Here is a 5,730-nt window from a genome sequence, read left to right on the forward strand (position 1 = left end):
CTCAACTCTGTTTTAGCACTGCCTACCATCCCCAAACGGATGGCCAAATAGAGCGAGTAAATCAAGTCATCGAGGATATGCTTAGGGCATACTACTGTCGAGAGCCGAAGAGGTGGATTCAATACTTGCCTTTGGTAGAATTTGCATACAATGCTTCTTACCAACAGAGCATTTAGATGACTCCTTTTCAAGCATTATATGGTCATGATTGCAGAAGTCCCCTAAACTTTTCTGATCCAACCTTAAGGGTTGAAGCTTCAAGACAGATGTTGGAAGAGATGGATGACCAAATTAAATCAATAAGACAAGACATACAAGCGGCCAAGGATAGATAGAAGGCATACGCAGATTTGAAGCGTCAAGAAAGGGTCTTCGAAGAAGGAGACATGGTCTTCATTCGCATACACCCTAAAAAGAGTTCTCTATCCTTGGGAGATTGCAAGAAACTAAGTCCAAGGTATTGTGGACCATACAAAATTCTCAAATGCCTAGGACCTAATGCTTATAAACTGCAACTCCCAAAGAACCTAAAAGTTCATAATGTATTCCATATCAGCCTATTGAAAAAGTATGTACCTAATCCTAACCACCTACTTGACGACCAACAAGTTGTAATGCCTAGTCAAGGAGTCCTTGAACTAAGGCCTGACAGGATTTTAGATGTTAGGGAGAGGAAATTAAGATCCAGAACCTTGAGAGAATGCCTTGTCGAGTGGAAAGATTATCCCGAAGAGGATGCCACTTGGATAAATGAAGGTACACTCAACCATCAATATTCCCAGTTTATCTCGAGATGAGGACATCTCGATTCCTCTAAGGGGGAGAGAATGTAATATATCAAATGAATTTTTTTTTATTTTTATTTCCCTCCTGACTGTCGTGCTGTAAGGGGAGGGAAATAGAATGGAGGGCTAAGCTCCTTGGTGGAGCTCGGCGCCTTCCACCACCATGCGCACTGACACATTAGGGGAGGGAGGATCCCCCTTCCCTCCCCTATTTAAACTGAGGACGGCGCTATGATTAGGAGGGGGATGGCTCTCTGCAAGCATCACGAGGTAAGAGAGGGGGGGGATATTCTGAATTACGGTACTGTGAGAAGGGAAGGCCTTGAGAGGGGAAGGGATGTCCGTGAGCTGCTGCCGATGAACCAGCCGCCTGACTCTGCCAGTCCTCCCAGCACGCTGCCGAGTCGCATCACGGCCACCATTGGGCCCTGGACGCCAACAAGCCACCATCAGAAATCATCTTCTCTCCCCTCCACGTGTGATAAATCCACTTACAGAAGCTTCCAAGAAGCTTCTTGGAAGCTTCTAAGGGGAGGGATCTAAGCCCCCCTTCCTATACCTTTTATAAACCTTCCCCCCTCCTGGTTTAAATCCTTTTTAAGGGCCTCTTTAACCCCCTTTTCCCCTAGTTCAAATCCACCTTAAACCCCCCTGTATTTAACCTATAAACCCCTTGTGTTACCCTTCATATCCCCCCCCCCCCCCCCCGTGCTATGAGCCCCCTTCCACCCTTCACCTTTTCCCCTTGGCTTGGAACTTACCCCCCCCCCCCCCCCCATGTTAAAAATCATTAAGCCTTTTCCTTAGGCCTTAAAGACCCTTTTCCTCCCCGGATGTAACCCCCTATAAGCCCCTTTTATTTGGGCTTAAAAACTATTCACCCTTTTTTTTTTCCCCCTTGTGTTGCCTTTCATCTTTTTCCCCCCTGGGTTTTAAAACCCCTAAAGTCCTTTTCACTCCCGTGTCCAAAGTTTTTCCAAGGCCTCTTCTTACACCTTCTGGAACCACACCCACACACCCTTTTTCCCGTGTATATACCCTAGAGGGCCTTTTCTTTAGGCTTTGTAAACCTTTTTCCCCAAAATAAACTAAGACCTTAAAGGTCGTATTATCCCTCCTCGCGGCTAGACCCTTAACTGTTCCTTGCCTTTCCAAAATACCCTTGGGACTTGATTTTTTCCCCTACTCGAAAAGGATAAGAAGAGTATTGACGTGCAAGGGAGCGACGGTGGAATTTCGAAAAGGAGTGTAAAACTGCTTCCACGTTCGAAGGACTACAACTGCGATGCCGCCTAAGAAAGTCCAAGGAGTAGCTGCAGGAGGGTCATCTCCTGGTATCCATGTGGATATCTCACCCCAAACCCAAGTTTTTCCTTCTTAATTTTATATCGGTTTTAATTCAATAGTGCAAGATGACTTGTTAGGGATAAGATACATTTTGTCCTAGTTATTTACGATAAAGGAATTTAGTTTAATTGAACATGCAAAATAAATAAAGTATAAACATATTTTTCCTTCAAATAGCATTATGCATTGAAATGACTTATGAGCAAGATTATTTACCCACTAAAGTAGTGTACTTCGGTTAAGCCTAGAAGGTATAACATTGCATCTTGCACTATTAAACCCTATTCTTTTTACAACGAATTATCATGGAAGGTGCGAATCATGAAAGGTTTCTTACGATGCTTAAACTCTAGGAAGTTATCATTGCTAAGTGCATAGCTTAGCAAGGGTAAGATTGCTTATTTGGCATGAGTTTTGTTCGCAAGGAAAAAGGGAGATTAATTGAATTTACCTAACCTCAAATCAATAAAGTTTAGGATTGAAAAATAAATTGACACATAGATAACAAATCGTGCGGAGATGATCTCGATATTACCTTCTAAAAGTTAACAAAATTAATATAAACTTAGAAATACCTGTGCTGTGAAATATTCATTGGGAATGAATTAATATCCAAGAAATGTTTATACCTTAAATACTTGCCCACATTGTAGGGTCAGTAAATCGTAAACGTAAAAGAACTAGGGTTTATCCCTGAGTTTCTTAAAGAAAACAATAAAAGCTAGGAAACCCTAGGTCTGACAAATGTCAGCTTAAAGAAACTGAAACGGATTGTTTCGTAACTCCATTATCGCATAGTACAATGCAGGACTTGCGCGGCAAGTACGAAGTCTATGGTCTTGTGATTGATTCACAAGAAGAAAGGCTAAATTCCCACAACAAGGATGGCGGATCCTTACGCAAGTTATCTTGAAAAAGGATGTATACTTTGATATCCTTCTAAGTAAGGAAGGTTAAAAACCGGAAACTGAAGTATCCAATGAACTTTAGGGTTTGACCAAGTTGGATTAATAGGGTATGCCCTAACCTAGAATATAAGGGATCTTGCCAAGTTGCAAGACACCCCGAATTGAGTGCTAGATGCATTCGAAAGGAAAGACTCCTTCCTTAGCAGTTTGCCAACAACAAAATCGATCAATGGAAATGTTTGTGCTTGCTAGAGATTTTAGAGCACTGTTTGACTTGTTTGACCAATGAATTACAAAATAAATAAGTATCTATACTTCAGGTTGAAGGCCTGAAGGGAGTGGCAGCTTCAGTTACCCCCGACTGCCTGCCTTACCCTAACCAAGGGGATTGTTGACCACGCCGGGAACGTGGACCGAACCCGCCGCGAGAGGTCTCTCCGTTGAGCGCTACTTGGAGCAAGAGGGCGCTTGGGTGCCAAGGGGGGCTCTAGCCGTAAATCCCTTGCCTTTCGAGTCGTGCACAAGAGGCTAACGTGACTCGGGATTGGATGTCGAGGCCCGCATACTAGTCTACAGGCGGAAACTTGGAATAGTGATCCCTGTGGATTGCTGGATAGCCTTCGGGCGGATTGTGGACAAGCCTACGGGCGGAACTCCTTGTATTTCAAAGATAAATATGATGATATGTTAATAAAGAACTCATTTGATATTGTTTTTCTATGTCACATGATAAGATTACATGAAGGAACCAGTGCTTAACGGATTAATTAAAGAAGTTGATTGTTACATGTCCAATTAATGTGTTAGATAATTGCATAACTAAAACAAACCGAGGAAAGTGCAGAGGATGGGCCATGGGTCCGTCCTACGGTTGGGTGGTCCCAGTCGGCCAGGAACTTTTCTCAAATCTGGAAGAACAGCGGGATGATTGTCAAAGGACACAAACAACGAAAGCGTTGACCTAGATTTATGTCTTAACCGATTTATGTTGTTTTAGGGGAACCGAATGGGACTATGCCTTATGGCAGAGAGGTTGAGCTTTGCATCCCTCTCGTTTCCCATTCTCCTTGAACCAAGTGCAGCATGAATCCGCTTCGGACCTGGTGTTTCTACGTAAAGTAGTTCGCTTGGGTCCGACGCTAGTTGCTGTTAGGAAATGACCAATCAGGAGAAACCCTAATTCCGATCGATCCTAAGTGGGAACGGCCAGAATACTTCCGCTACATGGTAGACGCAGAAAGCCCTAGATCGCAAATCCCATAACATTCCATGGGAGTGCCGGGCGGAGCTTTCTAGACATCCTTTCCGATGGACTACTAAGACGTGTCCTGGATGATACTAATGGACACGTTACATCTTACCTTGTATGGTGGTGCAATCTCATGGATATATTGTTTACAAAAATGTACACCATTATCTATCACTCAAGCTAAGTATATTTAGCCAACACGCAATGCAAAGAATCCATGGATTACTCATTCAATGGGAAATCTAGTTCTTAGTGAAGAATGAAATTATTACATAGTGACAGTCATAATGCAATCATGCTGGGGCAAAGAATATCTGTTTCATGCATTGTTGGAGCTACAAGGATAATGGAGACTGTATAGAGAGAGTCAAATAAAGATAGATAAGATGCTATGTTTATGCTACTTCCAATAGCTCTCTTGTTAGTAGCACCTTATATTTCTTATCACTCTAAGAATAAAAAATATGCATACATATATAGTTAGGGTTAGTAAGATGGCTGTATAATCACATTAGCCTTTACCCCAACTAGCAAGTACACTCCAAACCTTGGGAATAAGGATTAGGAAGCAATGAAGGGAACCTTATGATACTTGAGTGGTATAAGTGATAAGTGCATATGCTTTGGGAGATGTAGTAGTGGTGTACTTGGATACACAGATGTAGACTATGCAGGCATTGTTGATTTAAAAAACAGTCAACCACACAATATGTTTTTACTTTGTATGGTAGTAAAAACTTATGGATGTATGGTTGCAAAAATGTATGGTATTATCTACCACTGAAACTGAGTATATTATAGCCACACAAACATGTAAGGAATTCATATGTCTTATCTGTCTACTCGGAGACTTGAGCCTCACTAAAGGCATACTAGTGTTGCACAATGATAGTGAGAGTTCATCATGTTGGAAAATCATTGTTTGTTTCATACAAAAACTAAGCACATAGAAGTGAGGTATCACTTTGCTCATTGAATTCTTGAGGATAAGTAATCTGGGCTCATCAAAGTTCATACTCCTGATAACCCTACATACTTTCTCAGAGAGTTTTCGCACTTCAAAAATTTTACACATTGCAAGGAATTGATGGATATTGAATGAGGGTAACTCACATATATTATACCTCACATATTCTCTAGTTCTTTTGTCCCCCTTAAAGATACATTGTCCTTTAAGTGGAAGTTTGTTGGGATAAAGGCGAATCTGGCCCCCTAGCCATCTTCATTACTAACCCTAGCTATATATCTTCTATACAATCATTTTTTATTCTTGGAGTGATAAGACCATTAGGTGCTACTCACAAGAGATCTATTGGTGGCACCATAAATATCATCCTCTCTCTCTAAGATAGTGTGACACCCACATGGTCTCAAAGGATGAGGAGGTAGTTTTGGAATTTGGAGAGGGAATTCACTTGCTAGTTGAAATAGGAGAGAGAGA

Source organism: Lygodium microphyllum, chromosome 13, assembly GCF_053477565.2.
Source record: "Lygodium microphyllum isolate KBCC chromosome 13, Lygodium_microphyllum_v1.1.10, whole genome shotgun sequence".
Taxonomy (NCBI): Eukaryota; Viridiplantae; Streptophyta; class Polypodiopsida; order Schizaeales; family Lygodiaceae; genus Lygodium; species Lygodium microphyllum.